Below are 22,768 nucleotides of genomic sequence, written 5' to 3'. Positions count from 1 at the left end.
TGTTTCCCTCCCTCTCTTGGCCGCTCTCCTTGGGTACCCACACACCACCATCCTCTGAGGCTACTGAGGTGAAAGACCTTGGTGTCATCTTTGACTCCTCCCTCTCTTTCTCTCCTCGCATTACGGACTTTGCCAAGAAGGCTCACTTTCAACTTCACCTCTTCATGGGCATTCTCCCCTTCCTTTCCTTCCTCCAGAATCTCCAGACCTCTGATTCTCTCTAGGCTGGACTACTACAACAGCCTCTTCCTAAATCTAACTCTCTCCTCTCTTCGCCCCCTTCAACTAATCCAGAATAGGACTGAGTGTCTTATCCTTGGCCTTAAGCCCATGGACCACATCTCTCCAGCTGTAAAATCACTGCACTGGCTCCCAGAGGCTGTAAGGATCAAATACAAGACCCTCCACATCATCCACAAGGCTGTATGGGGCCTTGGACACCACTACATCCAAGCCTCTCTCCCTAAATACCTCCCTGCTAGAGCCGGCTGGTACTCTTTGCAGATCAGACTTTTTTTCAATCAGAAAGTGGTGTCTCCCTCTGAAATGGCCTCCCTGTCCCTCTCAGACTTGATCCGGACCTCCTTAAGTTCCAGAAGCTTCTCAAGACCCTTCTCCTCTCTACTTCCTTCCCTCTTGCCCTGCCTTGCTAATGCCCCCTTCTGCCACTGTGACTGGCACCCTGGTCTGTTATGAGTCTCACATGGCACGAGGGCCTCCTTGACCAGTCTATACTAGCACCCCTCCAACACTCCAGCACTGCCCTCTGGGTTGCTTTCCCTAACTAGCCTTGTGGGTTGGGTGGGCCTACCCATATTGGTCGATGCCACATCCTCGCACTTAGAGGGGGGTCCTCCTCTGGCCCTTGTCCGGTACCCCCTGGACTTGCCCCCCCCTGGGCTTTCCCCCTAGCACTTGCCTAGCCCTTGGGCCCTTCTTCCCTCTTCCTACCCCCCTCCGCTCCCCACTTTGTGCACTTCTTATTACTGCACTTGCACAACCCGAATGTCACAAGGCCTAGTATTACCATAATTGTTGTTAATCTCCCATGTTTCCCCTCCCTATTTTGCCTTGTGGCACCTGCAAACACCGTTTGCTTTATAGTGGCCCTTATAAATAATCAGCAAAATAAATAAATGCATGCAAATGGACAACCACCGCCCCAAACTACCTCACTCATATATACATAATTATTGACACAATTTCCAATATAAAAACCACAATGGTGTGGACCCTTCCTCTCTCTCCTTTCTTTCGAGCCAAGAGAACACATCCCTCCTCACACCCCTTTCACTCTAAGGGGGATTCCTGGTCCTCTATATACAGGACCATCACCTCAATAACAGCAATGTCTGTCCTCAAATAAGAAGAGATATCCCACTTCAATGCTTCTCCTTTACCACTATTACACAACTATGATGTCATCTCTCACTGTGGAGGGGGAGATTCACCTTCCAACTACTCAAAAATGTATATAATGTCACTGCAAGGACTTTCCACTTCTTCAAGGAGATTCTCCTTCCCTTTCTACACACTTTTATACACATCCAAACTAAAACGGTCACCTTCCCCCCTTTGTTTTTCCAGCATCAATGCACTCATGTTCTGAACATTCTTCCAAGCTCCTCCGATGCGGTGTCCCCCTCCAATTGTCTGCACAGCTGAGTGCAAAGTCCTGCTTCAAGTACCAGGCAGGCTTTTTGGAAACACAGCACCTGCAGACATCCTCAGAGTGTAAACATGGACTGGTCATTGCAGAGGGGCGCCACAACCCAGGATGCCCAGCGGGGAAGCCCCAGCCTCATGGAGGATCTGGAATCACGTTGGGGTCTCTAAATCTGTAAGGCAGGCCCAAAAAACAATTGATAAAAACCACTTCAAGGGAATCAATAAGAAATGCACTGTATGCAAGAAGAGCAAAGTTTTATTATATGCAAATATGGCCTGAAGTGTCAGTCCGATAAAACTGAGAAATGAAAACACTCTCAACACGCCCATGTTGAGTTACATCTTTTATACCAGAAAACCACAAAGCAAAACATATCAGGTACAACATAATCCCATGTTCCCCATTGGCTAAAAACTATTTAGAAATCTTAACACCCCTGATAGTTCATTACCCCGTTGGTCATGAATATCTAAATACAACCCCTTACAATATGACTGTTATGTATTTGTATTTTTATTTGCATTTATTTTTTTTGTATAGCGCAAGCCAGGCCCAAGGGCAATCGGGCGCATATCTTAGTGAAGCAATTATAGTATATTTACACCAGCAGTACATTACATATCATCATAGTTGTCCCGTCACCTTGCATCAAGTAAGCAGTAGACGTTACAAATCAGGCATCGATCATCAGTGCAAGTAGGGTCCCAGGTGGCCCATTCAATAAAGAGGAGCAGTTGTTAGTAGGATGTAACTAACCAAGGCTTAGCTTTGTGTTTGAATTGGTTGAATGAGGGTAGGGTTCTGATCAGGAGTGGTACGGTGTTAAAGAGCTTGGCTGCCAAGACAGGGAAGCTGGCGCCTCCAGCAGATTGAAGCTTAAATCTAGGAATCGCTAGACCTTGGTTTTGTGCAGATCTGAGTGCACGTGCTGGTGTGTAATGAGTGAAGCGCGAGGCTAGGTTTGAGGGAGCCTGGTGGTTGACGCATTTGTGGGTGAGGGCCAGTGCTTTCAGGGAGATCCTTTGGATGACTGAGAGCCAGTTGAGGTTCTTCCTAGTTTCCGAGATGTGGGCAGATCGGGGGATGTTGAGGGCTGCTCTAATGGCATTATTTTGGGTCGTCTGGAGTTTATTAAGATTACCCTGGTTGGTACCCTGGTACAATGCATTGCAGTAGTCCAGTTTGGACATGACCAAGGTCCTAGCCAAGGTGATGCAGTTCTGGGCCGTGAGGAAAGGGCGGCAGGCTGAGATCAATTTGCAGGTGTAAGCAGACGCGGAGGCCACTGCATTGGTTTGTCTAGTGAGTGTCAGGGAGGAGTCCAAGTATATACCCAGAGTTTTGGTCTCTTTGGATACTTTAATCAGATTGCCATCAATGTTGAAGGAACCGAACAGGTGACTTAGTTTGTTAAGTCTCTGTTGTGAGCCTAAAATGAGAAGCTCAGTCTTGTCATCGTTGAGGCACAGTTCATGCTGGGCCATCCAAGCCTGTATGACAAGGTAAATGTCATTAAGGGCTTTGGAATCTGCAATGTAGTCACCAGTGATGGGTATGAGTATCTGGGTGTCATCAGCGTAGTTAGTGTACGTGACACCAAAATAGTCAAGCACATCAAATAAAGGTTTGGTGAAGACATTGTAGAGAGTTGGGGAGACACAGGAGCCCTGCGGTACTCCGCACGGGACAGGTGTGGGATCGGCCGATGCGGTAGGAGAGAAAACTCTCATGTGCCTATTGTCAAGGAATGACCTGATCCAATTGGATGCATTGTCAGAGAAGTGGGCCGCTGACTTCAGATGCTTGCATATTATTTGGTGATTGACCAAATCAAAGGCAGCTGATAGATCCAGTAGTAGTAGAAGGGCCAATTTACCGTTGTCTTTAAGGTCATCAATTTGAGTTTTGAGATCAAGTAAAGCTGTTTCAGTCACGTACTTAGGTCTGAAGCCAGATTGTCTTGAGCCGCAGATGTTATTGGTTTCTAAGTAGTTCTGAATCTGCAAGTAAGCTGCTGTCGAGTATTTTAAGAAGGAACAGTACGGTAGTAATGGGTCTATAGTTGGTTGGTATTTCAGGGTCTAGTGTCGTTTTTTTTAGGAGGGGGATAACCCACGCGTCCTTTAAGTTGTTAGGAACCATGCCTGATAGGAATGAGGAGTTAATGAAGGCAGTTATAAAGGAAGCAAGGTCATGTGCTGCTTCCTTGATGATGGGAGCTGGGCATGAGTCACCTTGGCAATTAGAGGGTTTAAGATTGCGAATGATGTTTTCGACCTCAAGGGTGGTGAGTGGGGCGAAACTAAAAGGGGTGTGGGTAAATGAGGCCGTCAGAGTCTGGGGAGGTTTGGTGGGGGGGGCTTAGTGAGTAGGGTATTTTGTTTGGCGTTGATTTTAGATTGCAAAGTGGTAATTTTGGTAAGGAGGGCATTTTGGATGTTATTGCACCATTTACTGTGTTTGGTGCAGGTGTCAGGCGCAGGGGATGGTGATTCCAGTTCTTTAAGGATTTTAAATAATTCCTTAGTGTTGGATTCCACTTGAACGATGCGTTGGTTATAGGTCCCCTTTTTGGCTTGTAGAATTGCTTCTTTGTAGTTATGGGTAGTAATGATGAGGCGATCTTTGTTAGGGTCACAAGGGTGACTCTTCCAGAGTGATTCAGCCTTACGTTTTTCTTTACGTAGAATTCTTAGCTGCGGTGTGAACCAGGAGTCAGGTGGGCCTGTTGCTTGGCTTTCCGTAGTTTAAGTGGAGCTATATTGTCAATGGCTTTAAGCAGTGTTTGATTGAATATGTCTACTAGAACTGTAGGGTCGTTGTGTTGGGACACGCATTCGTTCAGGATGGGAAGGATGTAGTACGAAATCTCATAAATGACGTGGGTAATTTCAAGTAGTTTATTTATATCAGGAGGTCCCCAGGTGGGTGCATCCTCCACAGATCACACATCGCCTCTGTATGATTCTAAATCACAGGATTCCAGAATCATGCAGTGCGTCATCCTACTAATAGAAGCATAACAGAAGCATACATTATAACATCTCCCCCTCCACCTTTTTCACAAAACAAACAAAGGAAAATTATGGAAGAAAAGGAGAAAAAGAAGCAGAGAGAAACACAAGTAATTAAGTAGGCACTAGAAAAACCTTTGATAAAAACATTCAGAGTATGAAATGAAAACAGAAAAAACAGCAATCCATATAGACCAATTCAATTGTTTTGTTACACTAAACTACTCTTGAAACACATTACAAGAAAAAAAAGGATATGGCCAGATCGTAGGAAAATTCCAGAAGATCGTAGGAAAACTTCAGAGTCTTGTTGCACAAGTGCCATTAACATGACCGCATCCAGATGTTTCAATCATAGACATAGTACTTCTTGAAATTATGCATGATCCTCCTATTTTTAGATGATGTAACATTTTCACCAACCATGTCCTTGGGAGCTCTTGAAACTCTCATACCCTCTCCTTCCTGGGAACCTCTTGTACTACCTTGTCCTCCAATAATTCACTTCCTTTTGCTAATATAATATCATCACAAGACCATTTCTTTCCATCCTCCAATATCACGGATTTCTTTGAACAATCGATTACCTTTTGTGGGGCTCTATATCTAGATTCACCTTTTAACACTTTTCTTGGTTCTTTTACCCAGATTCAATCTCCTCTCTCAATAGCACTTTCTGTCACATGCTTCCTGCTGTCGTAGTATCTTTTATATTCATCTTGTCTCTTCCTTACCCTCCTGACAATTTCATCCATGTTGATTTCCTTGTTCCTTCTGGGGCCAAGCCAAGCAGTCTGTTGGTAGCCATCCTACCTCTCATGAGAGTAAATGGTTGCTCTGCAGTGACAGAATGTGTGGTAACCCTGTATGTATTCAGTGCTTCTTTCAATGTCTCCTTCCAAGGTAAATTATTGGCTATCGCGAATTGAATGGTTCCCTTGATGAAACCATTAATTCTCTATATATATCTTCTGAGGTTCCAATGTTTCAAACTGTCCTGTTATGTCAATTACCAATTTAGTCCACACAGATTCAGGGATTTCCACTGGTTGGAGAGGTGTGGTTTGTATACATTGCCATTTGTCACTTACAGCACATGCAGTGCAATCCTTCACTTAAACTTCTATTTGATTCCACATATTTGGCCACCAGTACGCTTCCCTAACTCTTCTCTTCGTTAAACTCCTCCCCACGTGACCTTCATAAGTGATCTGCATTATTCTCTCTCTCAGAGACGTGGGAGGAATTACCCGGTCTCCTCCATAAATGCACTTGTCATCAATGGAGATCTCATCCTTTATCTTCTCCCAGAACTTGTTCATATCAATTTTCTTCCAGTTGCTCCTGTTGGCCTTCCTCAGGTATTCTTGTTCAACATCATCACTTGTCGCCTGGTTCCATTCTTCCTTCGAGAAACTCGGATGTATGTGAGCTACGATGCATTCAGCGTCTTGCTCTCCTATTGTTTTGTCATCTCCTGTATCACCATATTCAAAGTCCCAAGGGAGTCAAGAAAAACAGTCTGCAACAAGATTGGCTTTCCCAGGGATGTACTTGACCTTTATATTATACGGTATGATGTCCAAAGTCCACCTCCTTATTCTCCGAGAAGTTAAATGCAGGTTTTTAGAGTTCAACAGGAACACCCCAAATAAGTCCCTTAAAATGTTCAAGAATCCACTTAACTCCCAGCGCTTCCCTTTCGCTGGTGGAGTAGTTTCTTTCTGCGCCCTGAAGAACCCTAGGTGCAAAAGCAATAGGGACCACTCTGCCTTCCTGTAGTTGTTCGAGAACATTGCCTAATCCGATGTTGCTGGCATCAACAGATATCATAGTCTTAAACTTACAATCGAACATTCTGAGGGTTGGAGCCCTATTCACCAATTCTTTTATGTGATAAAATTCTTCCTTGCAATTATCTGACCATGTAAACTTTGCACCCTTGCTCATCCCTTCCATCATGTACCTTGTTCTATCCGAATAGTGGTGAATGAATTTTGAGTAATACTCTGCTAACCCTAGGAAACTCTGGAGTTGATCTTTATTGACGGGCTCCGGAATTTGCAAAATTGTGCCTACCAGGATTTTCTTTGGCTTAATCCCTTCAGCGTTGATACAATGTCATAGATATGTTACCTCTCTCTTTTTGATTTTGCATTTATCGATTTTGAGCATGAGCCCTTTCTCCTGGATGACCTGCAGTACCCCTAGTAACTTTGCATTGTGCTTGTCTTCCGCCATTGCAGAAACAAGTATGTCATCCTGGAAAAAATACACACCATGTAGGCCGTTGAACAATTGATGCATTACACTCTGAAAAACAGCCGCCACTGATGCTAAGCTAAAAGGCATCCGTTTATATCTGAATGCCCCTATGGGAGTGATGAAAGATGTAAGGTGTCTCGACTCTTCATCCAACACAACCTGATGATAGGCTGACGATAGATCCAATGTCATAAAGAACTTTGCTGGTTTCATTGTGGGGAACATTTTGCTTATATTAGTTAATGGATGGTGATCTACCCGTATGTTTGCATTCAGGTCTCTTAAGTCTACACACATCCTGATTGATCCATCTAGTTTTTGCACAATGACAATTTGGGAGAGCCATTCTAAGCTCTCTGTCGGCTCGATAATATCTTGCTCACATAGCCTCACTAGTTATTTTTGTAGGGCCTCCTTTGTGCCAATAGGGATGTTTCTCACTCTATGATCTATCGGTTTAGCACCTCTCTTCAGTACAATCTGATGTTTAAAGAATTTTAGAGTGCCAATGGTTTCATTAAAAACTCTCGGGAAACTCTTTGCTAAATTCTCACTTGTCTTGCAACTGTCCTCAGTGATACTCAGTATGAAAATACTTTCTCCTGAGTGTATCTTGATTTGCAATGATGCCTTCTCCCACCACCCAATGATAGGGAACCCATTTTCAACCACAAACAACTTTCAGCAAGTGTTCCTTCCTCTGAAGCTCAAATGTACCCAAATGTAACCAATAGCCATCTTCCCATAACAGGTCGCTCTTGCCCTTGTCAGTTGTCAGTTGTAACTCTTCCATTTTTCCTCTTGGATCCTTTACAAATGTCTCTGTGTCCACCATGGTGAATGGAGAACCCGTGTCCACCATAACTTGTAAAGATACTCCATTTATCAACATAGGTACCCACGGACCCATGCATTTTTCGGACGGTGTGAACGCCAGAATTTGCACTTCATTGAGCTCATCAGTGACAGAGAGTAGGCTTTTCGGATTGTCGATTCCTTCCAATGCCCTTATGCTCGTCATGTTGACTCTGGCGGTACAACTTCCCCCTCTCTGTGCCCCAGCCATGGTATATGGGGTAGGTCTGCCTCTTCCTCTGGAACTTCTGCATACTTTGCCAAAATGACCAACATATCCATATTTATAGCATTCTGCTGAGAACGCTGGGCATTCCCTTTCAACATTGGCATGCCTGTATCTGCCGCTTTTATGGCATCTGTTTTGTGCCCTGTTTACATACTCCCTCTCTTTCTTGGCACTGGTGTTAACATCAATCCTGGTCATTCTTGTCACCAAGGCAATCAACTATTCTTCATCCTTTTCACGATTTTAATCTTGTGTATTTTGGATGCTTCTTATTTCAGCATTTCCTGCCCCACTCTGTAATTCCTTCATGCACTTCTATCCCAGCTCTATCAATCTGGCTATTTCCATAGCCTGTTCCAAGGTTGGGTCTCTTGCCTGCCATAATCGCTGTTGTATACAAGGATCTGCAACCAGTAGTACCAGTTGCCCTCTCAAGTACTCATCAGCCACGAGGGTGAAACTGCAGGTTGATATCAAACCTCTTAGTGCTTCCATGAAGGTATCAACACTCTCCCCTTTAATCTGTCGTCTGGAGAAGAATCAGTATCGTTCTAGGACGATGTTAGTTTTGTTGCCAAAATATCTCGTTAATTTCATTAGTGCGGTCTCATATTTTCTGTCCCCTTTTGTTGTAGCTGCTCAGTCACGAGAACCTTCCCCTCCATCCACTAGATCAGGCAATGTTCTAAAAATGTGCAATGCCTCTGCACCCAAACAATTCAGCAAAGTGGCTTCCTTCAAGTCATCGTTGAATTTGGCTCCACCTATGGCTTGAAAACTGTCCTGCCATTGCTCCCATGTACATGTTGGGTTACCTGGCTGCGCTAAAAATTGGATGGGAGCTATTACGTTCTGCATCCCCACAGTGTCTCTCCTTTACTGTTCTCTTCAGTTTTTCCATTCTTTTCCTCTTTTTTTGTGTTGGTATCTCACTCTGAAAACTGGTATCTTTAAATTATTTAGACAGCTGTGACAACAATCTGATTATTATTATATTGTTTTAATCCGGCAGTTATGTCCATTATTTTGCACAGATTGTATCTTTCTTATACTCATTGTTTTCTTAAAATGGTGGCACGCATTTCACGCATTTTAGGGTCCTTTACTCTAACAAAGAGTAGTCAGTTGCGCTCGCCGGAGTTTATAAAATGCGAGTGGGCCGCACAGCACTCTCTCAGGCTTTTCTACAATTTATTTTCGCAGTGGACTTACTTGCTGTCAGTGCCGGTTTCCAAGAAGTGCTCTATTTCTCTTTTTTTGTTTTTTTAAGTGGGGCCGCGCTGCTTGCCTTCTGTCATGTGCCACCGCTCTCCTTCCGCTCGGCACTGTTCCTTGTGTCTCTGCCGGGGACCTCCTCTGAAGTCCTCATCGCCAATGTTATGTAGTAAGAAATCTCATAAATGACGTGGGTAATTCCAAGTAGCTTATTTATATCCGGAGGTTCCCGGGTGGGTGCATCCTCCACAGATCACACAACGCCTCTGTATGATTCTGAATCACAGGATTCCAGAATCATGCAGTGCGTCATCCTACTAACAGAAGCATAACAGAAGCATACATTATAACAACGACCTAATTGTACAGTGAGCAGAGAACACTGTGATGTGGTTGGTCCTCTATAGTCAGGTACTTTGATGCAACAATAGACTTTCATTATTTGTCAAAGTATCTTCAAGCCAACTCGTGTCATGCTTACGGCCGACAGGACCCAATCAGGGAGCGAATGAAAACAATGAGGAAACCCCACCTGGCAATACAATGGCTTTCTCATGAGACCAGCCAATTTGGCATTCCCAAATAGCCCCTTCAACCTTGCACCTGTACTCTTTGGCATCACCTCTTTCTACTCTTGTATTAGAACATATTACTTCAACAGCACTCCACCTACCTTATCCCTCGCGGGTACCAGGTTGTTTATAAAAACACAGTTAAGGCACCACTCTTGGGGATACATTTTGTACATGTATTTGTTCTATTTGCTCAGACACCCATAGTTCAAATGGACCAGCCACTTCTCAATTGGGCAGTAATACTCCAAACCTAGCCCAACACCATGGCAATACCAGCCACCAGGCTCTGTTCTCATGAGATGCATCCTTCACAGCGCAGCACTAATCTAATCGTCTGAAATACGAATGTTCCGCTCACAGCTCTGGCGCAATTAACTGCTATGGCACTGCACGTCTCACTTCCTTCATAACTTCAGCCATGTCCTCCTTGATTTGTCCTCTGCCTTTGACACAGTCAATCATGACACCCTCATAAAACCACTGTCTCAGTGGTCTATAACTTCAAGAGTAAGGTCACTACAGGCGGCTCACCAGCGTCTCACCAGCGCAACCTAGGTATAGCTACTACACGAGGGAAAAGGAAGAATTGTTGGAGGGCAAGCCAGGGTTACACTATTGGTAATGTTAAAACAGTGAATAGTTGAAACTACTAAACTGATGATTTTGTGGATGTCTCATCCAAATACATATCCACATTTGTGTGGATTTAGGTACACTACCTGCCCAGGCTCAGACACATTGACAAATGTACAATTTGGAAGCAATTCTCACATGGGTATATGTATGAGAGTTGCACAAGCTACATGGGGTGACCCTGAACCTGCCACAGTTGCAGTGGAGAGGGCACTGCCAAATGAAGACAGACAGCAGCTGGGCATGTCCAGATGATGTTGGTGCCCGTTCTTTAAGCCTCTGGCCTGCAAGCAAGTATCTTTCAAACACCTCTCAAGAAGAATCTTGCACATTACAACCAGGGCCTCTGTATTGATTGTCCTAATTATCACTGTCAGGAATGCATACACTTGAAAACAGAGTCAATGATCGATAGCAAAATATGTTCAATGTGTAATTCATTGTGTTTTATACAGGAGTCATTCTGAAGATTTTCCAGAATTTCTGTCACCGGGTATGCAATGTCAGACTCAATGGTGTTATCATGTTCTGTTGCTCTTCAGTAAATATTCATGTTGGCCAATTAATTTAATTGAAGTACCTCACTCAGTGATGCAGATATCTGACCACATGCAGTGTGGCTTCCTCAAAGGGCCAAAGCATATAACATGCTGCTGCTGAGTCATCATCTAAATCTCGACGATGACTGTGGCTGTAATCACTCACAGGACTACCTTCCCAGCAGACCCTGTTAAAGTCATATGAGATGTTAAAATCTAGTGGGTTGGATCAGACATAATTAGCTGGTGGTGTGGGAATATGTGCTGCAACGTCAATGCAGTCAAATCATGTATGGTACTTTATGACTGCATGAAATGAGATTAATTCTTGTCTGCTACAGCAAGCACATTACAAATATGGCTGCAATCAGTGGCACATCAGGTCATTATAAGGTGGAGAATCTGTGCAAAGCAAGCCCGCGTCTTGGTGCAGTATTGGCAATGGAGCCACTGTCTGCAGTCACACAGCCCAATGCAAGTTGCTGGGGAGTTAGCCAATCTGCCATCGCATGCTCCACATTATGCCAGATTTCAACTCCTGTTTCATCAATACCATTGGAGCCTTTCACACAGAGAATGTTGTTGTCGGACATCATGCAACTTGCTTGCATGATGTTCCTTGCACTCCTGTAGATGGGAAGGTGAAGCAATGTACATCTAAAGCCATACAATCAGTGTTTTGCCCACTTGTCCACATATCCACAATGAAGTGGACCTGCCCACCATCTGACCTGTCCAGGTCCGCCTTCACCACAAGAACTACTACATTATACAACTGAGGCACAGCCGTGCATGAAAAGTAATTCTGGCTGAGAATTTGCTAGCACTCAGCTCTCTTAAAGCTTTGTTTTCAACAAGGGTGTATGCAGACGATTGACTGCCAAAATGATCATGAAACAAGTATTGAGCAGCTGTACTGCAGAATGTTTTGATGATATCTCTGATGGTACTCAAATGCCTTGCTGAGACTGGGCTGGTGCATAGTCATTATTTCCCTATCACTAGTTTATATGTGGGTGTTGCTGATGGACCTGGCAGACAATACTTTACTGTGGGATTGACACATCTGCCAATTCTGGAATCAATGCATGCAGTAGTGCCAGCATACTGCTCAGTGGTTGTGGCTCCTGGTGGTATGCTGTTTAAAAAGCTGGTCTCATTCTTCTGAATGATGTCAGTTCATATACCCTGACTGTGAAAAATGCACTTTTGCCCTGCAGAAATAAAAGGGTGAGTAAAGACTACACTACATACTAAACCCTCACACTTCTACAAAGCAAGAGCAAATCCACTAATACAGATAAAACAGGCACAGTTCATAGATATACCTCTGTGGGCTGAGGAAATGGTTTACTCTCAAGAAGGGTGTAACTATGATCCTGTATCAACTGAAACAGCAAAACATAGCAGTCCAAAATAAAGGGAATGTCCAATCAAGCTTCTACCAAATTATTTAGACTTTAAAAATACACACCATCTGCAATAATAACTAAATAGAAAAACATTACACAAAACCAACCCCCGTGGAAAGAACAGAGAATATACGAGATAGAGAGATGCAGCACTCTGGGAGGGAGGCAATAATTAACCACATTGATTTAAAAAAGGATATGCTCTGGTGGGAAAAGTGATGAATGGTGACTTATAGATGGACCAATGAGACAGTTACCACTCAATAGTGGCTTTCGCTGGTCTTGGTGGATCGTAAATGGCAAATCAGAATGTTTAGTGGTTTGAAGCAGCTAGAATGTGGCAGTTGCTTTCTTCCAGGATGGGGTGCAGTGTTGGCAGGAATCGAGCTGAAGTTCTGTGTGATTTGAAGAGATGCTTGAAGTAGGGCAGATAATGACAAAATCTAAGGTCAGTTCAATGTCGAAGATGCTGGTGAATGGATGTGCTGTTCTATGCAGTGGGTTTGAGGAAGCTCCTGAGGAAGCGTGGTTCATGAGAGCCACCAGAGTCGGTTCGATGGTCTCTTCAATGGTGATGATGCTGGTGACCGGAACTTTGAGTAGGGTGGTTTGATGGAGTGGTCAATGGTCACTGTTCAGTGAGTCCACAAGGGTCGGTAATGTTGGCACTGTAGAACATCAGCGTACATGCTGATGGTTCAAAAAGGCAGATTGGATTTGGTGGAGACAACAAAGGACCTCAAGTTCAAGCCAAAGCAACTATGTGATCATCTGGCACTGTGGAGCACGGAACTGGGTCGAGTGTGCAATATAGTGGTTTGAAGTTTGGTCTAGAGCCAAAGGCAGCTCTGGAGGGTCCTGTTGGTTTGAATGTGGTCAAACTGGGTTGAATCATGACTCGCAGTGGTTTTATGCTGAAAACCCAGGCATGATTGCTTTCTTAGATGGCAGGTGCTGTGATCTCAGGGACAAGTGCAGTCTGTCTTCTTGGAATCCAAATTAATGGAAGGCTGGTGCACACTTCAGGAGTCCTCCAGCATGAGGTCCTGTACAGCAGTGTTACTGGCAGAGATGCACATCTTATTCAAGCACCCATAATGTGCCCTGGGAATGGGTAGGGAACAGAGCTCCCCAATGGCTTGGCCACTGAAGTCTTGCCCTCAATGGCAGAGAGATTTGGAAAGTCAATTCCCCCAACAGACGTCCAACAAATACTTTCTCTGGTGTTTGTTCCAAAGTGAATCAAGGAATGAGTGGGAGACAAAAGTCCACAGGTGATTGGACTAAAGCAAACCTACTTTAGGGGCCCAAGCCCTGTTCTTAGGACAAGTGGTCTTTGCCTTCTTTGTGCTAAAGGAATTAGAGGGTCCAGAAAGTAAGGGTAGAGCTAGAGAGAAGCACGGTGTTGGAAGCATCCTCCCCATGTTCTGAGCTACATCTGTCTCCATTAATTCTGCCCCCTTCCCTTTTCTATTGCATTAAATGCACTTTTCATATGCAAATTCCTGTTGTGAGGCAAATCCTTTTGGAATGGGCGTGGCATTTGATGCATGCTTACTTGGACAGTGCCTGCTGGGAGGTTCTCTTGTGTAAGAGGGGTATTATCAGACCCCACACAGGATCAAAGGAGAGACCCAGACACATAATCCTTCCACAGCAGAGATGAGCTCACAGGACTGACACATGATATCAATTTGATGTGGCATTAATATGTATGTGAAGTGCTTCCTCACTCAGTTGTATCTTATATCTAAAGTTTAAAACTGCCACCAGGGTAATACTCTAATTTGGACTCAGCCCTCAAATGCAGCAGTAATTAAATTAACACAACATTTAAGTGCTGGCCAAATCATGAGTTGGGCCAAAACTTTGGGGTTTTACCTCCAGCTTTTTGCTGGAGGTGAAATACTCCACTTTCCACCTATTTCTCAGCACTATTAGTGTCCAATGAACGCAAAGGGGAATGGGAACTTACTGCTGCACCGCTACTTGTGATCCGGCGATAAAAGCATTGCCGGTATCACTACCGGGATAATGCCAAGGCTCTAATAGAGCCCATTGTTTTGTGATTTTGGTAACATGGGTGCATATCTTAAAAGCAGCCCCTGTGCTGCATAGTCTTAGCTGTCACTGAAGCTGGGCATTATTTTATTATTCAAACAAATGGAAAAATGCCAAGGCTTCTACACCCTTTCCAGAAGGCATTCCTTTGCACCAGCAATGAAGATGTCACCAGGTCTGTCCTTGCCTTCATACGGGACACAACCTTACAGCACAGAGTGCAGGTGGCTGCTCTCAACCCTTTTACAAAGTAATTCCACACTGTGGATATGCACTGTGGACTCACAATAGATGCAATTGGCTGATTAGCTGAGACAGATGAAGGGGATCTTTGTGCTCCTCAAGACACACAGGTGCAAAAGGAGTTACTGGCTACTGTGATGATCTGGGAAGTACTGTCATTGATTGACATAAACACGGGGTTCTTTGTGGTGTTGGAAAGTCAGTGCACAGTGGGTGCTGTATGCTGATATGTGGCACTCTGAGTCCCTGTGGGTTTGTGGTGGCAGCAGGTGCCCTTTCAGGTGATTTATGTTTCTCTAGCCCCCCCTCCCATTGCTGGACTCTGTATCACAGTTCATAGCCATACAAACCCTATGTGAGAGTTATCTTATGAGAGGTGTGTGCCTAGTCAATGTCATGGTCATCATCCTCAACCTCATCCCAATTGCTTTAATCAAAATCAGAGGTCAAAGGTGCTGAAGGGGTAGGATACGCAATGTTTGTGCTAGGCTGAGAAACATCCTGCTCCTATAACATGGAGATTTACAAATGTCTCTGCTCCCTCCCCCAGGAACACCTGCTCCTTCCACGAAAGATCCAGTGGCACTTGAACAGACCCCTGCAGAAAAAGGATTTTTACGCAGGTCTTTTGCAACAAAGGCAACATGGGATACATCCCCACTTCTGCGTTGTGGTTTGGGCTTGCTACACTAAAGTGGCAGAGACGGCTCAGACAAATGTGCTCTTTCTTTCTTGACACCTGTGTGCCCCACTACAATTTGCCAGGAATGCCGCTGTGCACACCGTGAGCTGTACCTGTTGTTTGGGGGGGTGATTGTACAGAAATTGTTGGGTTACGTTTCCTGCATTTCTTTTGTCTGTGAGATTTCATGATGTCAAAATTACAACCTATCCCACACCACCCCATGAACTGGTGAACATGCACATTTGGTTTTAACATGAGCTAATGCAAACGTACATAGAAACAAAACACATAATGTGTTATCATTCTGCTGCCCGACTTCTCTCATTCCTTTTTACGGAAACGCACGATTCTTGGAACTATAGGACGATTGTTGGACTGTGGCAGTTTCTGATGTTCTGATGCTGGTTGCAGGCCTAAATGGGGCTTGTTTATGCTGTGAGGTTGTTGTATGGCCTTCTTGTCCCCGTTCACCTCCCCGCACACCACAATTGGATGTGACACATTGAGGTGTGGACGCCTACATCCATTTATTTCCAGGATAGCATTATGGCAGTGGCCCACAATACCTATTTTCAGCCTCAGGACGAGTTTGGCGGTAACCCTTAAATGCGGTGGTAACGCTATTGCTGCCACATGTAAGGGTCACGTGTTTGGCCTGGGGGTAAATGCGCTGGGAATTTGCAGATTTTCGGCGCAGTTACCACGTGGTAATACCGCTGAGGTAGTTGTGCCGAAAATTCCCCATTGGCCCAATGGGGAATGGGAAATTCCCGAATGGGCCCAATGGGGAATGAGAAATTACGGTTCCGCCAAACCCGTGATCCGGTGCTAATAGCGCCGGGGTGGTTTGGTGGTAACGCTATTAGTCCCAGTGGTATCCTGACAGTAATACCGCCAGGAAAACACCCAACTCATGATGAGGCCCTTTGTTTTGATTCATGCAGTTTGATCTTATTTGTGCAAGTCACAAACACATTATTTAGTCGAATGCCAAAGGTTCACTGCATGGGGCATACACATCCTGGTAACAATAACATTCATTGATTGAGACAAAACTTTCACCTGTAATTCTATTACTTTTAATAATGGCATTCTTGACATTTTACTGTGGAGAGCAGTGTCAATAAAGTTTGTTACCTACATTTTAAGGCCATACGCACAAGTGTTTTTGCACCTAAAACGCACCTCGCGTTATAGATGCCATATCATATCATATCACAGCTTCACAAAATGTTGAAGAACCAATGAAAAAATATCACACATTTCTGTGCAGTAAAGCAACCAGTGGCAAACTTCCCGAGGTGAAAGGGCATTGCTCGCATGGCATAAAAATAAAACATCGAAAAATGTGCATTCACAGAAAATAAAAACAGAATAAAACCAAAAACTTAATGAATTTTGGCTAAAACATAAATAACAATCAGATGTCTGCTGATGATAAGAGGTAAGGGTCTTAGTTCATTGCTTGGAAACTGTCTCTAACAGACCTGCTTACTTGAATGCATCTACATCTTTTCAAGAAATGGAGCACCTCTGTATGCACCTTTTTGACTCTTCCAACAGTTTCCTCTTAGAGTTGGTGATACTTAAAAGAAGGAAATCAATGTCTATGCCTCATCAAGGACTCAATGTTCCAGCAAGTGCCTGAGCGGAGAGGAATCGGGGGTGGGCCTTATGGAAAATGATGAAAGTACCTCCAAGCCCGTGCTGGGCTCAGCCGGCCAGCGCCCGGCAGGACACCAGTAGAACATCAAACTAATGTACTGTGCTGAGGAGTTCACTGAATTCTCAGCAGCTGCACCCTGCCTGTAATGTAATATTGAGTGAATTTCAAGAGATAATCTTCCTGCACAGCGCTCAGATCTCCCTGTAATGCCATTATCCTTATAACTCTCTACTGCATGTTGATGTGTGCAAGAATCAGTTCAACTAGTTGGCAGTCCGTATATACTGACAGGTTGGTTGTTTCTCGTTGTTCGCTCTAGCCTCAGTGGGAATTATAATGACATTAATCATATACTTTGTCAACACAAAGCTTTGTTTATTATAGTACACTTGACAGAATGGTTCAACCAGCACATATTTCGACACACACTGCCTCATCACGAGTTTGGCTGTAGCCCTTAAATGCGGTGGTAACGGTATTACAGCCGCATTTAAGGGCTGGCCCTATCACGAGTTGGGCACTAAATCGACTGTTTTACCTCCAGCTTTTTTCTGGAGGTGGAAATCCCTGTTTTCGGCTGTATTACAGCCGGCTGTATTAGCCCGCATAACTAGCGCCGAAAATTCCCCATTGGATCCAATGGACCCAATCAGGAATGGGGATTTACCGTTAAGGCCCAACTCATGATCCAGTGGTAATACCACCGGACTGGTCGGTGTTAGGGCTATTACTGTCGGCTGTATTACAGCCGGGAATACAGCCCAACTCGTGATGAGGCTTGGTCTTTGTCAAGGCTGATAGTTAGACAATAATCTAGTCAAATCAATCCAACCATTGTATTTAACAATAACATTTACAGTGTAGAAATGATCAATAGATACCATGGTCATGGTTATGGATGGAGAGGGAAAGAATAACAAACAAAGACATGGGGAAAAAACATAAATAATACATTCGATAACCAGCACAGTTCAGCTGTTGACATTGGGCCTCATTACACGGAAGGCGGTAAGGGTTAACGGTCACCGGTAATGCTACCGGTGACCGTTAACCCTTACCGCCTTACTACGAGTTCCCTTTGCGGGACCCGACCTTAATGGCTGGTTTTACCAGCCGTTAAAGTAGGGTGCCGCAAAGGGACCTTGGTGCTAATTACGGTACCGCAATTTGAGGTACCATAATTATCGCCTTCCCCATTCCCATTATGCCCTATGGGGGCAAAAATGGGAATGGGGAAGTGCTTTGGTGAAAGGGGAATTACCGCCCCCGCTCACATTGGAGTAGGGTGGTAATTCCGCCATCCACCAAGGCGGACACAGTAAAATACCGGCGGCAACCATGGCGCTAATAGCACCATGGTTACCACCTACCGTGTAATGAGGCCCATTCTCTTGGAATATGAAGTGTGGGATAACTCTGGGCTGGTGCCATAAGTTATCAGCAACATTCACATTAAGGTGAAGGTAGGAACGGAAGAAGCATCCAAAATCCCCAATTTAAAATGTTAACCAATTGGATGTGAAATGCCCTAGTGCAATAGCTGATCAGTAACATTTACATTAGGGTGAGGGAAATTAGGACTGATATCTTGATTGTGTTTGGTTCAAGAACAGGTGAGGAGAACAATGCTCAGTGTTTGTTTGTTTGTTTGTTTGTTTTTTTATTTGTAATGCGCGAGCGTCCCCGATGGTATCAGTGCGCAGCCTTTACAAGAATATGCGAAGATTGGTTACAGTAGTCATAGAATATACAGAGAGACAAGATGGTACACCAATAATATATACATATCAACAATGTGTTACATAGATATAATATACATATAGACAAGTGAGCGCACAAGGTTACAATGTGTGTGAGTGGCACGACAGAGGGACAGCCTGGCGCTTGAAGTCAGCCAAGAAACTACCTTGGAACGGAAGTTCTGGTAAGGCAGGTCCTCATTGAGATTTGGCGGTAAGGAGTTCCACAGTTTGGCTGCTTTCACTGGGAAATTGTTGCCCCCTATGTTGGCACGTTTAAAGTGATGGACAGAGAGGCAGTCTTTGTAGGCAGTTCCGGTAGGTCTCAGGGAAGGTTGTCTGTGGAATCTGTTTATCAGGTAGGTAGGGGCAGCGTTATTGAGGGATTTGTGAGTGAGCAATGTGGTTTTTAACAGAATTTTCTTGTAGATGGAGAGCCAATCGTTCTGTTCACTAAATCCTGAGATGTGCTCTCTTGTGGAGATGCCTAAAGCCGCTCTGAGGGCATTATTCTGGAGAATGTGTAATTTGCTGGTGGTAGCCTTGGATGATCCCAGATAGAGGGTGTTACAATATTCTAGGCGGGACAGTATAAGGGCTCTGGCGAGGGTAAGGCAGCTGGTGTCAGACAGAAATGGTTTAGCTGTGCGGATTAATTTACAAGTATATGCCGTGGAGGAAGCCAAGGAGCTCATCTGTCTTCTAAAGGAGAAATTAGAGTCCAGGTAAAAGCCTAAAGTTTTGACCTCTTGTCCAATCTTGATGTTGTTACCATCGATCATAAAGGAATTGTAGGCAGGGCCAAGTTTCTTTAAGCTGGATGTGGTGCCTAGGATGATGAGTTCTGTTTTATCATCATTCAGGCATAGTCCATGTGTGGCCATCAAGGCCTGGATGATGATGTACACCCTATTTACCGAGGCCAAATCCTTTCCATAATCTCCAGAAATTGGGAGGAGGATCTGGGTGTCATCTGCATAGTTAATGTAGGTGATACCGATATGATCCAAATCATCGAAAAGGGGCTTGGTAAATATGTTGTATAATGTGGGGGAGACACAGGAACATTGTGGAATGCCACAAGTGATAGGTATGGGGTCTGCCGCCGCAGTAGGTGAGAAGACCCTAATGGTATGCCGTTGAGAAAAGAGGTAATCCAGTTGATGGCCTCGGCCGAGAAGTGGGCTGATGTGTGGAGGTGTGTGCATAGGACAGAGTGATCGACCAGGTCGAAAGCTGCAGACAGATCGAGGAGGAGGAGTAGGGCAACTTGGCCATAGTCTCTGAGCGTATCAATATGAGCTTTCAGGTCGATGAGACCGGTTTCAGTTCCATGTTGAGGGTGGAACCCTGATTGTCTTGAGCCTAATAAGTGGTGTTCTTCCAAGTACTTCTGTATATGTACATAAGCAACCTTGTCCAGGATTTTTAGTAGGAGGGGAACGGCCGTTATGGGTCTGTAATTTGTGGGCGTGGCTGGGTCAAATGTGGGTTCTTTTAATAGTGGAAGTACCCAGGATTGTTTCAGATTGGTGGGGATGGAACCAGATGCGAACGAGGAATTAATCAGCTTCGTGATGAATGGGGAGAGGTCGCGGGCGGCATCTTTGATGAGTTGTGCTGGGCACAGGTCTCCCTGACAGTTGGAGGGTTTCAGAGACAGGATGATTTTTTCTACTTCGAGAATCGTGACTTTAGAGAAGTTAAAGCGAGGGAGATCTTTGATTGTGGGTGTATCTGGTGTTTTTGAGGGAAGAGTGTCATTGAGGGAAGCTTTTTTACGGGAGATTTTACTTTGGAGGGTCGCAATTTTGTTAGCTAGTGCGCTTTGGTTTTCTGAACACCAGTTTTTGTCTTTAGTACAGGTGTCAGGAGATACTATGGGGGTTTCAACTTCTTTAAGGATGGATAATAGTTCCTTTATGTTTGATTTTGCTTGGGATATGCGAGAGTCAAAAGAGATTCGTTTAGCCAGGTAAATTTCTTTTTTGTAGAGTGTGGCTAGTTTGGAGAGTTTGAGTTTATTTGCGGCTGAGGGGGATTTTTTCCAAGCGGCCTCACAGTTCCTTTTTTTGCTGCCTTAAATTTTTAAGGAATGGAGTGTACCATTTGTTTAGGTGTGTGTTCGGTTTGCTTGGTCTCAGTTTAAGGGGGGCAATTAGGTCCAACGAAGTGGCCATGATCTTATTATATTCATCAACCAGGGTCTCTGGGTCCAGGTTGTCTGGGACTGAGTTGAGTGTAGGGAGTAGGTTCGGGATGAGTCTTTCGACTGTCATATTCTTCTTATTTCTTGTGAGAGTGGGTGGAGCCCTGATAATGGGTGGGGTGGTGGTCTGTCAGTAGAGAGTAGGAATGAAACCAGGTAGTGGTGGGTCCAGGCTAGAGGTGAGATGTTTGTAATGTTCGCTAGGCAGTTGTAATCGGTTACGCAGTTGAGTGTTCTGCCTTTGGAATGCGTGGGTGCCATGCTTCTTTGTGCGAAACCTAGTTCCGAGAGAGTGTTGACTATGGTGCTGGCGGAATGGTCTTCAGGATCATTGTATTCCATGTTGAAGTCACCTAAGGTGAGGACTTGGGTAGAACTGGTAAGGTTGCTAGAGAGGATAGTATTTATATCTCATCAAAGGTGCCAATGGGGCCTGGCGGGCGGTAGATGAAGTGGATGTTGAGAGCTTGGGTGTTGGTAAGTGGGATTTCGACTGCGAGTGTTTCGCAACACGGGACTTTGGTAGGTGTTGCTAGTCTCATGGTGAGACTGCATTTGTGGATAATGGCAACACGTCCTCCTCTGGAATTAGGACGATCTTGTCTGAGGATAGAGTAATTATCTGGGACTGCCAACATGAGCATGGGGCCTGCTGCTGGGTGTAGCCAGGTCTCAGTAATGGCAAGGAGGTCGAGGTCTTCTTTGAGGATCAAATCAGCAATTTCTGTAACGTGAGCTACTAGCGATCTGGCGTTGATCAAGGCTCCCTTTAATTTGGGGCTGGTTTAAGTTTTTAGTGGTAGTACTGTGGCACTTGTCCTGTGTTGACTCAGGGGAAGCCTGAATGGGGGAGCTAAGTGAGGGTTTGGGGTTGGAGTATTGGGACACGTTGGATTTTTTAGTGGTGGTCCTCTGTATAATTTTGGAGTTCTGGGTAGGCAGTGAGCGGGCTAGTGGCTCATACATTTTGGCTAATCTGGCTCTAAGTCCTAGGTTCCTATCAATAGTAGAACGGGGAGACTGTTAAGTTGTAGTGGTTGGGGGTCATTTATAATTGGGTATGAGGACTTGGTGTAAGGCATGGTTGTGTATCGTATGTTAGGTAGCTGAGGAACCATACTGGGCTGTAATGCAGTATTGATGAGGATCCAGATGCAAGTGAGCAAGTTGGTGGATAAAGTACACATGCTCAGTGGTAATAGCAAGAGTAATCAGTGATCGGGAATTGACTTAGTTGACACCGGTTAGATCGATGTATGTTAGTGTGACACCTTGTTAGGCAAACACAATTAGGCTGAGTTCCATTAAGGTAACACCTGGGTAGGGCTAAGCGAATTAGCTAAGAGGCAATGAGAAGCACTTCAGTTTAGGATGGGACAGTGTAGCTAGGGTACGCCAATAGCACCTAGGTTTGAGATAAAGCAGTATGGTTAGCGGCAATGAGTAGCGCATAGATTTGAAGTACAACAGTATGGCTAAGGGCAATGGGTGACATCTAGAATTAACATCAGACAACGTGGCAAGGATGCTCTAGTGGCGCCTAGAATAAGGCAATGGGTGACATCTAGATTTAACATCAGGCAACCAGGCAAAAATGCACTAGTAACACCTAAATTTGAAGTACAGCAGTATGACTAAAGGCAATAGGTGACCTCTAAATTTAACATCAGACAGAATGACTAGAATACATTGGTAGCATCTAGATTTGAGATAAGACAGTTGTCTACAGAGCGATAAATCTATGTTCAGCCCTAGAGTG

General features: G+C 44.5%; 1 protein-coding gene across 6 annotated transcripts in view; it reads right to left on the bottom strand.

The window, feature by feature from the left end:
* The window catches only part of LRFN2 (leucine rich repeat and fibronectin type III domain containing 2), a 2,062,896-nt gene that overhangs the window by 1,260,081 nt on the left and 780,047 nt on the right, over window positions 1-22,768 (bottom strand). The gene's annotated exons all lie outside the window — the stretch shown is intronic.

Source organism: Ambystoma mexicanum, chromosome 4q, assembly GCF_040938575.1.
Source record: "Ambystoma mexicanum isolate Mex_15411 chromosome 4q, UKY_AmexF1_1, whole genome shotgun sequence".
Classification (NCBI taxonomy): Eukaryota; Metazoa; Chordata; class Amphibia; order Caudata; family Ambystomatidae; genus Ambystoma; species Ambystoma mexicanum.
Note: the sequence above shows the minus strand (reverse complement) of the source record. Positions and strands in the feature narration are given on the sequence as shown.